Here is a 15,142-nt window from a genome sequence, read left to right as displayed (position 1 = left end):
TATACTGGGTATGAGAACCATTTCCTTGGGACCCAAGTTAATCCCTGGCATGAGACCAGTAGCCAAATGCCAGGGAAATCCACCTTTATGGAAAGGATAGTGTGATGCTCTTGACTGGATCACAAGATCGGGAATTGGCAGCACACAGACATGAAGGAAACAGATTGAACTTGACCTGCATGTTGGTAAAAACACAATCAGTTTTCTCCCAGCACTGTACTGGCAACAAAGAGTGCATAACTCAGTCCTAGAAAAAAGAAAATTAAGCTTGCACCCAGACTGGGGCAGAGAGAGAAGGCGATGTAGTTTCAGATCAAGCTTCCAAGCCTGAGGAGAGTCCCAATTGACATCTCTCAACAATGGCTCCCCTGCTTACAATTAAGGTGGGTAAAGCCGTGGTTTCACGCTTGGGGAGTGAAGGCAGGCTCACAGATTGCTCCTGCTCATGTTTCCCCTTCCCAGAGTCTAGCACTCCTGTACTTTGAATTACAGCTGGAAGAGGAACTTCTAGGATCCAAACTGCTCCCTTGGCTCAAAATGAATCAAAGCCAGGACTATGAGAACTTCGAATTCAAAAGCACCCAGTGGCATACAGCTTTCTAGAGCAAAATAGGCAGAAGGAAAGGCTATATCTCCTTGCTTTGGACTGTGGGCAGAGAAAATTAACACAAGGCATATGTGAATAAAATTCAAAGTGGGCTTAATCACATATTCCTGTCCTTCCACACTTGACCTTCTCTGGGACTCTGTCTTAAGTAAGTGCCAAGAGCTTCAAGTATATTACTCAACCTGTCTGAATTTCTCCATTTCATCATTTGTAGTATCACCTGACAATGATGATTCAAGTCACTCTCTATTCTAAAATATCATGCCTATGATATGGGAATGTCTACTGCCGAGCATAACTACTTATTAAATGAAGTAATGAATAGGGTGAAAGAAAAAGTGATTGAGTGAGCAATACATTAATAAATGGATGTTCAGTAATTTAAGAGGAATATCTCTACTCATACATTCATTTTCAATCAGGTTTCTGAAAGAAAATTACCTTTCAAGCCCTAAGGCCTCCACTGTATTGTAATGAATTAACTTCTCTCTCTACCTCTATAATGGTACTAGTTATCTACTAACTTTGGGAGGATTGAGAAGGTCACTCTACTCATCTGGGTCTACAGGCGCTTTGCAAAAGGCTGTTTGACTGTAGAGTAACCAATAACCAGCTTCCACAGCAGCCAGCATTCACTGAAATGTCCAGGTGTGTTCTAAGACTCTCATCACCAAGTCCTATGCATGCTGTGTGGACAGGTCTGTCCACCAGCCCTGTGATTATGTCCCATTGTAAAATATCCAGCTTCACATCCTGCAGAGACAGATGATTCTGCTGGCTTGGAGTGCTAAGCCATATTATGAGAGGGCCATGCAACAAGGGCTGCAGGCTGCCTCTAGAAAATGACAGTAGACCCCACTGACCATCAGGGACCTCAGTCCTATAACCACAAAGCACTAAATTCTGCCAACTTCCACATGAGAATGGAAGAGAACCCAAATCCAGACAGGAACACACCCTGGTCGACCCTCTGGTTGCAGTCTTGTGAGAGCCCAGAGGACCCAATTAAGCCATGTGCAGACTCCTCCAAATACTGTGAAGTAGTAACTGTATATTGTCTACGTGTTGCTAATTTCGTTGTAATTTATTTATACAACAATTGACAACTAATACAATATTTACAGGGGGGAAAAAAACATCAGCAAAAGGGGTTGGAGATGAGGATACAGGGATTCCTCATTTACCAAAGCAGTAAAAATGGGTATGTGGGGCAGGGCATCAGATTTGGTGGGATGCTGAGAGTCAATCCTCCTTTGTGGGTTACAGGCGATGTCATTACAGACACTCCCAATATGGGGGCTTATTGAGACTGGAAATAATAGAAACCATGTAGCAATGTTGAACTATCAAATGCAAAGCACAGTCATCCCTCAGTATCTGGGGGGCATTGATTCCAGGAACACCCCCCATGGATACCAAAATTTGTGGATACTCAAGTCCCCTATATAAAATGACACAGTATTTGCATATAAGCTCTATACATCCTCCCATATACTTTAAATCATCTCTAGATTACTTATAATACTTAATACAATATAAATGCTATATAAAATTTATTGACAAGAAGAACATCAGTACCTATTCAGCACAGGTGCAATTTCTTTTCCTGAACATTTTCCATCTGCAGATGGTTGAATGCACAGCTGTAGAACCCATGAGACAGAGGGTCAACTGTCATCACAAGTATCATCATAAGCAGTAAGGTTAGTGTGTCAGCCAGGGGCCTGACCCACAGAGTATGACTGCTTTCATCAAATCAACCATGGTTCCTGGATGTAGGACAGATGGACACCCAATGAGAATAGTAATGTATAGGAATCAAGAATGGAAGATCAGGAGGCTGAGGGCAGATGCCCTGTAAAACCACAAGTGCGTACCCACTTCCCGGGCAGAAGTAATTCTCCTACTCAGAACCTATTGACTAGATGAGAGGTAAGTATCCCATAAAGAAAGGCCCTACAACCTCACTGAGGTATAAAATGACAACTTTAGCCCTACCCTCAGAGTGTCCTATGGCCATTTATTTTTATAGCCATACACTGGGGGGAAAAGAATTCTTAGAAATTCTGCACACATTTGGAGACAGAGCCCAACCTGTTATTGAAGAGCAGGAATCTGAAATGTCACTGTGACCCATCTCTAGCATGAAGACATGCAGGGACAGGCAGTTAAAAGTGGAGTCCTGCCCCAGCTCCAATCATGGAGGATCTCTTGCATCCATAGGCCCTCCCAGTGGTCATACCCCTAGTCTCCAAATGTTCAATTAAAATGAACAAACTTGGTGGTTGGCATGATTTTCAGCTTAGTTCCTTGGCCTGTGAGTAAAAGCTATTGAATGTGAAAAACCAGGTAGAAGCCTCCCACCTCTCCCTGTCTCATGCCATCCAAGAGGGTAAATTAAAAACCATATCTCTGGGGGAATAATTTGCATTAGTGCCACCCTCGATATGCAAAGAAAACAGAAGTGGTAGCCCCCTAATATTCCTACTTAATTTACCCATCTGACCCCTACAAAAACACCATATCAATCCTAAACAATGACCATGGTTTCCTAACCTTAGGCCAGCAGTAACCCCAGTTGTCACTGCTGTTTTGAATGTGGCACCCCTGACAGAGCACAGCCTCAGGCACATGGTCTGCAGCCACTGATCTAGCTAAAGGGTGCTTCTCTCATCCTTTTGAAGAAGGTATATCAAAAAGCAGTTTATATTTATGCAAGATGGGCAAGGATACGCATTTATGGTCTAAATTAACTCTCCCACTTGACAAATTACTATAAGTCTGGAGGAATATGGAGCTTCTGAACATTCCTCAGAAAATCACACGGGACTCCTGGTAATTGAACTAAATGAGCGAGCAGTGGCAATTGTAGCAATTGCATGGAAGCCTTCAATGAAACATGCAGTTCTGAAGGTGGGAAATAAATCCAAAAATATTCAGGAAGCCACATGGGTATAGCCACATTGGTACAGTAACATGGGAACATCTTCCCCCAAGTCAAATCACTACATCCCCCAAGTCCTCTCACTAGGAAAGAAATGCTCTCTTCAGGGCCTGAGGGAAGTCTCATATTTCTGTGGCCCATTGTTACCCTGCTGGCTGAAGTTTGTAGTAACCCACTGCCATTGTCTGGGATCAATACAGTTTTTGTAGGGGTTAGATGGGTGAATTATGTGGAAGTATGATGGGAATTCAACTTGTATGTTGAAGGTGGTGCTCTGACTTATTGATGTGGTTGACCAAGACAGATGCCAGCTTAGAGTAGGATTTAGACCAGCAAGTCCAACCTGTGGGGTAAGGAGCTCTGCCATTGAGCCATACCATAGAGCAGACCCCATGGTTCCAGAGGTACCTGCAGAAGAAAAAGACAATGTGTAGGATTTATGACAAGGACAAATAAGAAAATTTACAGCACAGAACCCCCCAGTATTTTGTGGCAAATTTATGCTGTTTACACCAAAGAACAGCACACCATTCCAAAAACAAATTATCATACACTAGTAGAGATGGAGCATGCAACCATGGATATCCACAATGGTACAGCCAGAGTCTCATCCTGAGCTGGATTCCATCATAACCACAAAGCCATCAGGTCAGACAGCCCAGCAACTATTAGGTAAGGAAGGACACAGGGTGACTAGTGATATCAGAGGGCACAAAGAAGCTATGCAAGCAGCCAGCCCAAGTCTCCATCATCCACCATGGTTGCACTGAAACCCTTCCCCAACTCAAAGCCTGGACAAGTGGGGAGTGAGTTTACCTGATGACCAGTGGTGGAGTAGGAAAAGGCTAAGCTTGGTCTCACATGAGTTTGGCTCATCATGTGTATCTGAGCCAAAAATGGACTTCTGGCTGAATCAGTCCCATTCAGATGTTGCCCTGAAAGACAGTAGTGAGAGGAAGTTTTCCTGGTGGCCAGAGCCTCGGTAGTGTGTCTGGTCATTCATTTTGTGTGGGTAGAGAAACAGCCCAAGCAAGAATATGGGCACTGGCCAACAATTTGCCTGACTGGGGAGAGGCCTGGAAAGAGAACACTGGAGGATGGAGGAAAAGGAGGTCTGGGGAAGAGGCATCCGGATGGACCTATGAAAATGAAATGTAGTTTAAATATCCTTAGGTTACATCTCAGTGCCACCAAACAGCATCCACCATGGAAGTGACATGAAACAACCACATAAAGAAAATGGCACAGCCAGGTAAACTCAGCCCCTAAAATCAGCCCTCATACTGTCACAACGGAGGTGAAAACAGTGGCCATGGTGGCAGAGATGAAGAATGCACATGGTCCTGACAGTATGGGCCCATTTCCCAAGGCGTCTAGCTACTCAACCTGCCAGCCTAAAACAGTGCCGAGCTTCCCATGTGGTGCGATCCTCCAAGGATCCTAAGTAGCCACTTTGGGGCAAGTAGACCACATTAGATCCCTTCCACTGTGAAGGGGCAGGAATTCGCCCTGAATGGAATCAACACACATTCCCTCCGGCACAGATTTCCCATCACAGCTACAAGGGCCCTGGCCAGCACTGCTCTCCAAGGGCTTACAGAGTGTTAATGAGATCTTACAGGATGTCACTCCAGTCCAAGGGCCTCCACTGTACAGTCAAGGAGGTGTAGCAATGACTTAAGATCCATTGGTTCTCATTCATACCGCACAACCCAGAAAACAGCCAGTCTATCAGCAAGAAGAAGGTGCAATTCAGAGCTGATCCTCTGCTATCATGGATTGCCACCTTCAGGAGGAGGTACATTTCCTAAATCAAAGACAACATCATGGTGCTCTGTATTCATGAACCCAGGAACTAAAAGCTAGTATTAGGGGTGTCCTCATTTAGAGTCACTCCCCAGTGAAACACTTACTATGGATTGATGAAAAGCAAATGGATCTTAGCAGAGCAAGGAGTGACTTTTGTGAATACTATGGCACAGTGTCCAGATGCCCATTCAGGACTCCATCCCCAACTTCCAGAGGAGCTGGCTGCTGGTGGCTCACAGCTACATGCCTCTCTGGGATTTATTCTTAGCTTAAAGAAGTTGCCTGGCCAAGGTCATACCCTGTACAGGGAGACCTGCACTCAATGACTGTTCTTGGGTGCCCCCTGCCTTGAGGCCAGAGCACCTGATATTAGCTGCAGCCTCCGTGCAATTCCATCAAAGCAGAACTTTCCCCTCTGCCCAGCCCTGGTGTTTTCATTTGCTCTTTCATTTCCTCTCGCTTCTTTACAGGTGTTGTTCCAATGCATGTTCTCCAATAAAACTCCTGCATATAAATTTCCTCCTCCGTCTGTTTCCAAGGGACCCAACCTAAATCATAGGATGAAGACATGGGAAAGGGAAGAATTCTACTAAAGGATGCATCAGTGAGTGGACTCAGGCATCCTAGCTATCCCCTGAGAACCTCCACAGGATCCATCTCAGATGAAGTCCCATCAGAAGTAAGGAAACTGGGGCATGTAGCCACCAACTCCCTGCCTTCTTCATTTGAATCTTGCTCCTGGGAGTTAATTCCTCGATACTTCTCACTGGCCTCCCACAGGGACTGAGCAGGCTGCCTTAGCCAGAGATCACCCTAGGGCGGCAAGAAAATGATGTCTGTGTTAGGATTCCCTGGGCATGGAAAGAAACCGTTCACAAAGCTCCTGCCAACCTCCTGGATGCCGAGAGCTTGTGGATGGACTACAGACATCATCTCACCTAGCTGCTAGCAGAGGTGGTAATACACACATCACAGGATTACCATAAAGAATAAACAAGATTTCATACATTGGAGTTCTGAGTACCATGTCCAGGGGAGGGCAGAGATTCAGCAAGTGGTCATCACAATTCCCCTGACAGTTCTGCATCCATATTTGGTGGTTCTTCCAGTGGATATTAGACATAATGTTATTTTGAGATAATGTCTCACATTATTGGGGAGGATAAATCCTTTTAGAGCAAGAGCTTGGAATTCATGTAAAAATGATGGGATCTTGAAATAAAAGCCCTGGACTAGTGATTTAGACTTGACTTTGTAAAAACAACTTAATGTCACTAAAGCTCAGTTTCTTTGTCTGTTTAAATATGATAACAACAGTAATAAATAATAATGACCTTATCTGCCTTGCTTCTCAGTTAATAGTACATATGGTAAAAGGTCCATTTTCTGCTCCTCCCCACTTTTCCTGCTGGGGGGAAAAATAACTTCTATTCTCTTTGAAATGATGGGTAGTGTCCAGCTTTTATGTACCACATCAAGGTGGAGAATATTACCTGAGTGGAGAGAATGGACAAGCACTGAATTATCAAGGCAAAGGCTGGGGGATCTCAGTGATGGAGTGCTTGCCTAGCATGCACGAAGCTCTGGGTTCAACTCGAAACACCAAAAAATAATTAATTTAAGAAAAATTAAGAAGAAGAGAAGGAAGAAGAAGAGGAGAAAGCTTTACTAAAATAATCATTTAAACATCAAATTTAAAAGACTTAAACCAAAGGTTTATTTCTTATTCATTGCACAGTGTAATGTGTGCTAAGTGTGTCAAGCATCTCTCTTTTATCTTGTAGCTATGTCATGTGAATCACGTGGTCCCTAAATTCACCACATTGTCAAAAGATAGTGACCCAAGGTTCTCAAAACATTTTTTGAGAGCCAAGCTTAGAAATGGCCTTCACACTAGCCAGACCCAGTCTCATGACCCCGGTCTTGCATAGCAAAGGAGAATGACTCCTAGCTTTTAGGACACCTGCTCCAGGTGCTATTGTTCTTTCTGACACCTTGCAGTTGGGCTCAGCTACATCGTACACTCAGTACTCATGAGTACTCTCCCTTCCTGCTCTATGTGACTGGCATCTTGACAGGACAGTGATTCTCTGCTGCATGACTGAGAAGGTGAGTCAGACCTCAGGAGCTACAGAAGGTAGTGCTCGGGGTCTAGATCTAAGCTAGAGTCTCCAAGGCAGGTTTACCATCAACAAAGCTGATGTTCCCATTCCTGTTTGACTCCATTGTCCCCTGTCAGGTGAGTAATGCTGGGGGAAGACCAGGGGAGTAATAGGAAGACATACTGCTGGTACCTCAAGAACCAATCTCAAAGGAACATGTGAGAACCTTTGGCCAAGTGAGGATTGTATGATGAAGATAAAGAAAGCTCAGACTCTAGAATATGACAAATCTGGTTTGGAATCTTGTCCCACCATTGACCAGTGACATGACCTTAACCAAGTGAAAACCTCAGATTCCTAGCCTAGTTTTTTAAAAAAGCATATTACTAACACAAAGAACTTTTTGCCAAGAATATCATAAATAACTTATCTATAATTCTTCTTGGTGCTGGCATGGTGCCTGCAACCAATGAATGATAGGTACTATGAATCATTAAACTATAAAGTGCTGTGCTCAAATCCGGCAGTGGTTATATGACCTTGGGACAATCTAATTAATCAAGTCCTTTGGACCCAATGACTCAAGGACTCACGAGGGGTCCTCATGGAGGGTTGGCAGAGAAGATTTGGATTCTTAGAGCTCAGTGAGTATTCTTGTGACAGTTTCTTCCTTCCACCAGGGAAGTAGATGCACCTACTTATTTTCTCTCACATTGAGTAGGTGGTGATCACAGGGTGACAGGGTGGCCCAGTAGTGAAGCAGTGTGGACACCATTACCACTAAGAGCTCAAGCCAGCCTTTTTCCTCCCCAGTGGCTCAAAAAATTACCTGCCCATTTTACTAATTCAAATTAGTGACTCTTCAGAATAAAACCAAAAGAATGAAGCAGAGCAAGTTCCAAGGGAAACTTGAAACTGGTTTCCTGGATGCAATTCCCAAACCAAGGCTTCAAGAAAGGGCAGAATTGAAGAACAGAGCTCCTACGGTTTTCCCTATCTCCCTACACACATCAACCCCTGAGAGTATGCAATGTAATGCAGCAGCATGCATTAAAAAGGCAGTGACGTTTATTTAGTCCTTCAACCACTTTGAAATGTTAAAATGCAGGCTATTGCTAAGTTTTATGCTAGGACCCACTGGGGATCCCTTGTCCTCACTATGTTTCTTTGTATAATAGTGTGGCACTCTCTTTGCAGATCCGTGAATATGGCTGAGACACCATAGCGGGAGGCATGCCACTCTCCTGCTCTGACCACTTTGGGGCCAATATCTTGACTTCAAGAGTTAGTTGGGTCCAGCCATCCCACATAACTTTCTTTGCCCAACTTCAGAAATTCAAGCTTCCATTTTATATAGTCACAACTATATGAAGACAATTAGCAGACAAGGACAGGCTCCAAGTTCCCCTGGACTCCATGTACAATGTTAGGAACAACCAACTTGAGTTTAAAAACAACACTGCAAATAAGTGGAAAAATGTAAACTCTAGATTAACTAACAAAACCATCAGAGGTATAAACCTTCATGGCAAGTGACAGGGATCATGAGTCCCAATCTACCTAAGGATCACTAAGGATCACTTTCCAGGAATTGGAAGAGATATTTATGAAATTTTCCCCAAGTTCTACTAAGCCAATTTAATTTGAATACAATGGTGATAGATACATAGAGATAAATAGGTGGATAGGTGGATGGGTAGGTAGGTACAAAAGTAGATATTCCTCTGTGATTTTCTCCCCCTTCATCTAGGTATGTAAGAACAGAGGGAGAGATTTTTAAATCAAATAGCAACAAAATATCACAGCCACTTCACAGTACAATTTTTCAGCACATACCCACAAAATGCAACTGACACAGCCTCCTTGCAAATATTAAAGAGGCATCTAGCAAATGACACCCACAGGCAGCATTCCTTACTCACCCAGCATGAATAGCACTTACCCTTGTTGCTGAGTGATCAGCTCTTGGCAAGACTGTATCATAGCAACATTCAGCCAGAGAACTTGTACAGGTAGAGAAGCATCCTTTTGGGTGCCAAAGTTGTCCTAGCTGCAAGATGAAACAGAAGGAAACTCCCAGCTGAGTGGGTTACAGACTGGATCTTAGAGACCTGAATGGATCACAAACTGGATATAACTTGAACTTCATTCATTCATTCATTCATTCAGCAAATATTTACTGAGCTAAGTACCAAACTCAGAGCCACTATGCAGAGATGGATTTCCAAAGTCTTTTTCCAATCTAACTGGGGACTTTAAATGGCCCAGCTCTAGAGATATGGAAGCATTTATCAAAACTGGCATCTCCCAATTTGGACAACCCCTTGATTCTCTTGTCAATGACCCTGATGCACATCAATTTTCTTGGTGCAAAGAAACATGGTTGTTCTCAGTTGTTCTAGGCCCTCCCCTTGATCTCTGAGAAAAGGTCACCATGGAAATGAATGAGGAGGGACATGCACTTGTCAGGAGTCGCTGAGTCAGCCAGACTTCTCCTGGCTCCCAGTCAGGGCGGCCTCCTCGCCCCCCCTTTACAGAGGCACGCCCCCCTGACACTTTGCTGACTGCTGAAGCTGATTAGCATTTTGCACACTCTAGCAAATTGAGCTCAGGAATCTCACTAGTCCCCTCAGCAAAATATCAGGTGGAAGTGGAGCAGATTTGAATGCAAAGGATGATTACATAATTTGCCTCAGTCCCAGGACAGAAACTCCACCTGACTCACTAGCTCACTTCTTCCCTTTCACCCTTTTCCCTGGCAACCCCTGGAAAGTATTCCCACAGCCTAGCAACTAATCCCACACGTGCTCCTTCTTTTTTACCATCCCAGGAAACTGCATCATGGTTCCAAAATCAAATTCCTTTAGCTTCTCATTACCATGTCAAGGGGTTTGAAATTGAACTTAAATTATGAAAAAAAAAAGTCATACTTTTATTTTTTATTTTCTATAGCTGATCTAAACTTCATGATTCCCATCCCACAGAAAACAGGAGAAAGCATGGACTCCCCTATGGGAGGCTCGTTGGTCTCTTCCAGTTTCAGGCAGCCTCTTCCAAGATGAGTTGCTGGGAGGTAAATGCTGTCTCTCAGGGGTTTCCCCCCTGTCTAGGGCAGAGGACAGCTTTTATCTCCCTGTGTCTGGGGACAGAACCTCAGATGTAGGCCTCCTCAGAGGCCAGTGGCTCTTTGCAGGCAGGCAGGTCCTGGAACCCAGCACAGGTATCTCCACCAGCACAAAGACCTCCCCCACTTTGGGGAAATAAGCTGACACCAGTGACTGAACTTCATGGCTGGCCCTTTGCTGTCAATTCAAATGTCTCCGTATAATCAACCCTGATGCAGGCCTCTGCTAAATGAGCAATTAACTCAGGCTTCGTGACTCCCCAGCTGGACCAAGTTCCCAGGGCTATCATAACAAATCCCCCCAAAATTGAGCAGCTTAACACAACAGAAACGTATTCTTTCACTGTTCTGGAAGCCAAAAGTTCAAACTCAAGATGTCGCCATGAGCCGGGCACAATGGTGCACACCTGTAATCCCAGTGGCTCAGGAGGCTGAGGCAGGAGGATTGCAGGTTCAAAGACAGCCTCAACAACTTGGAATGGCCCTGAGCAACTTAGACCCTGTCTCAAAATGGCTGGGGATGCAGCTCAGGGATGAAGCACCCCTGGGCTCAATCCCTGGCACCAAAAAAATCAGATGTCATGGCCCCACTCACTTCAAAGTCTCTAGGGAAGAATTCTTTCCTTCCTCTTCCACTGTGGGAAAACACCTAGGCTTCCTAGGCTGTGGCAACATCATTCAAATGCCTGGCTCCATCTTCCTATTTCTTTGAAGAATTCTAGTCACAGGATACAAGGCCCACCCAAAGTCCAGGATGATTCCATTTGGAGATCTTTAACTCCCTGATACCCATCAGGACCCTGTTGCCACGTAAGGTCACATTCACAGAAACAGGGGATTAGGATCTGGACGTATCTTTTGGAGGTCCCATTAAAGCCATTATACTCTCCAAGAGCCACCTGGGAACTAGTGGGTACCTTCCCCCTCCCCCCCTCTCACAGGCTGCCTCAGTGTCCAGTGGAACTGCCTCCTCTCCTGTTTCTGCCCCGCTGCTCAGGTGCCACATTGAGGCTGGACATCTCTGTACACGCTGGCAAGCCTGACCAAGAGCTGATTCAGCTTAAAAAAATATCTAGAATCTTACCTGGAGCAAGCCTTCCAACTCCCTACTTCTCTAACTTCCTTAGCTGCTGCTATGGTTTGGATCTGTAAAGTCACCCAAAAGTGTTCATGTTTTGAAAGAATGGTCTCCAATACAAGGTTCAAGACTTTTAGGCAATGATTAGATGGTGGAGGCTATCATCAGTGGATTAATCCATTTGATGAATTAGTAATATGAATAGACTACTAGGTGGTAACTGTAGGCAGGTGGGCAAGGCTGGAGAAGTGGGTCACCAGGGGCATGCCCTTGGACTATGTCTTGTCCCCTAGCTCTTTTCTTGCTCTCTCTACTTCTGGCTGCCATGAACCAGCAGCTTTCCTCTACCTCAGCCTTCAACCATGATCCATGATGTTCTGCCTCACCTTGGCCCAGAGCAATGAAATCAGCCAACCGTGGACTAAACCTCTGAAACCATGAAACCAAAGTAAACTTTTCCTCCTCTAAGTCATTCTTGTCAGATATTTTGGTCACAGCAACAAAAAGTTGACTGACATAGCCACCTTCTTCCCTACCCTCGGGCCCACCTTGCCTCCTTTGGAGGAGTAGGGAAAAAGTGAAATGAACTCAAATTCAGAAAACCTGAGTTTGAACTCCAGATCTGACATTTACAAATTATGTGGCCTTCAACAAACCATCGCTCCCATTCTGAGCTCTTCCATGCCACACTCCATGAGCGAGACATCCAGCCCTTCCATCTCCTCAATCAAATTGACTAGGCCCTTTCAGGAGAACCCAGTTCTCACCAAGCCACAACTCCCAGCTCCTCTCATGCTCCAGTTAAGATAGACAGGCCATCCCCAAGTCCCGCCCACAAGTACCACAGCTTGTGGGCTACCTACCAGGGTCCTCTACCCATTTCTCAGCCTGCTCCTGTTGAGCCACAACACTGAGGAGCTCCGTGGTGGCCCTAGCTACACATCTGTCCATACTCTTAGGTGATGATTATCCTCTCAGACACCCACGATCCGTTCCATCACCATCCTGGATCATCTCAGGCACCATCAGGAGTCCAGATGGAGGCTTATTTTCATTCTGCCTGGGCATCCACTAGCGAGACCATCGCCCTCTCCTTGTCTTCCCTGGAACCTCTGCACAGAGCCTTCTGGAACTGAGGCTCTCACCAGAAAATGTCCCTTCACCCTCAATCTCTGATCATCCCAGTCACCTTCTTTCTCCAGCTAAAGTAGAGCCCACCTCTGGTTGCTCCACAGGTTTCTCAAGCTCTGAAGAGCTTTTCCCCCATAACCTTTAGCCTCGGGGGGTGGAGGTGGGGCAGGAATCCTCTCTGCTCCCTGTTGTTTTCTTCCAAGAAACTTCTCTTTCTTGCTTCATTACAGAAACAAACTCCTTTGAAGTTTAATTGAACCGGCCTCATCATCTCCCACTCTCGCCTTCTGGGACCCCGCTCCCCTCTTCATAATTCACCGGTGACTCCAGTGCTGGCTGACTGTCGTCCCCCTCCCTCTCATCTTTCCTGGTGAGTTTAAGATCCAACCCCTCCATCTTGCCCTTCCCTGTCACCTTTTCCCTGACCCCAGCCCAGTCACCTGCTCATGTGAAGGAAATGAACAGGTCTCCTCCAGGCCACGCCGAGCCTCAGAAAGCTGACCTGGTGGCACACTTGTTCCGTTTTCAGTCAACTATGGAAAGTCCTTCTGCTTTCCAGGGCCTGACACCATCACGGAGTCTCATAAGGGTCTCACCCTTAACGAGCCTGGAGAGAGGGGCTCAGGAAACAGGTGGATTCAATACAGAGAGAGACAAAGCCTTTGCCCAAATGAAGGGCAACACGCAGTGGGGAGGCGAGGGCAGGGGTGGAGGAGAATCCCAGAGGCAGCACTGAGGAGGGCTCAGAGGTATACACAGGAGGAAAGAGGCTAGTTTAGCAAGAGCAGCACATGCAAAGCAGTGGATTGGAGTGGGGCTGCGAGGAAGGGAGCTCTACAGAATAAGAGTCAGGGGTGGGGGATCATCAAAGGTTTTAAGTGCAATGCCAAGGAATTTGAATGCAAGCTATCGGGGGAGCCATGAAGGATTTTGAACACTGTACTTTCCCATGATTTATTTGTGGAAAATACCGGCTTTCCTCCCTGTGCATGCCCCATGCTCAATTCTCTAAGAGGTGGCCTCCCTTTCCCTTCCTCCCCTAGAATCTTCCCTGGCCTCATGACTTGTCTTGTCCTCTAGAGTATGACCGAAGTGACACTGTGTCGATTCTGGGGTTAAACCGGAAGACAGATAGGCGGCCTCTCTGCTTCTGAGAAGCCAGCCACCATGCTGTGAAGATGCTGAGATTCCTGAATGTATGGGGACAGAGAGGCCACATGGAGGAGCAGTGAAGTGCCAGCAAGTGCACAGGACCTTTCTGGACCACTTACCCAGGCCCAGATGCCAGGTGAATGCAGCTGAGCAAGACCCCCCACCCCCACCCAGGTACCACAGGGGACAGGAGAACCACCCAGCAGGCCCTGCCTGGGCTCTTCATCCAGCCAGCAATAGGAAATCATTGTTGCTTTAAGTCACCAAGTTTTCCAATGATTTGCTTCATAATAATAAACAAATAAAACTCATTTTGTTTCTTTTTCAAAATAGTCCTAAAAGAAAATAATATTCTATTTAGATGCGAGGAAAATGAAGCTCAGGAGAGCTTTCACTTGTTCAAAAAGTCAGAGCTATTAGGGATTCCAAGAGACATCTAAGATGGAACTGCAGGGCCCACGCTATTTGTTTTTACGCTTTTGTTAGTACGTGATAGTTACACATAATAGTGGGATTCATCTTAACATAATCATACATGCATGAAATTTAATTTGCTCTATTTCCATCCCTACTGACCTTCACTAGACATGCAGATCAGCCTCAAATTCAGCTAAAATGTTGGGTACAGTGAGCCTCTGTGCTGATGAGTCTGGAGTCCATTCCAGTTACTCAGGGCCTTTTCTTTACTGTATATTAAACGTTCAAAACACTGCCCTTGCCTCCGAGTACCTGATTCTAAGAGGCAAGGACCATAATTATCTTTGAAAAATGCTGGAAGTCTTTCAAGCTTATAGGAAACATTCCCCCCAGCCTTGCTTTCCTGACTCCCCAAACTGGCTCGCTCAGGATACAACCAGGACCTGAGGCTGAGCCACAGGAGTGACACCTGGTGTCCCCAGCTCCCGTGGCATCTCACACACAACCAGAAACGGCTGTCAGTGGGCGAGCCCCACAGGCCAAGCACAAACGCATGTGGAATAGATGCACGTTTCATCTCCTCTTCACTTCCCACCTTCTCCTCACTCCACTTTGTAGTTTTTGCTGTCTATTTTATTACTCTGGAAAGCCCCCCAAGAGTATTATTCTGAAGTAAAATTACCCCCATTTAATTCAACGTATTGTTCTTGGAAGCAAGTTTATTTCCTATTCTTGATGTTGGACAGTAAATGAGAAGCTTCTATTTTTTTCTAGCATC

This window comes from Urocitellus parryii, chromosome 7, assembly GCF_045843805.1.
Source record: "Urocitellus parryii isolate mUroPar1 chromosome 7, mUroPar1.hap1, whole genome shotgun sequence".
NCBI lineage: Eukaryota > Metazoa > Chordata > Mammalia > Rodentia > Sciuridae > Urocitellus > Urocitellus parryii.
The sequence above is the reverse complement of the archived record's forward strand: the minus strand, read 5'-3'. Positions refer to the sequence as shown.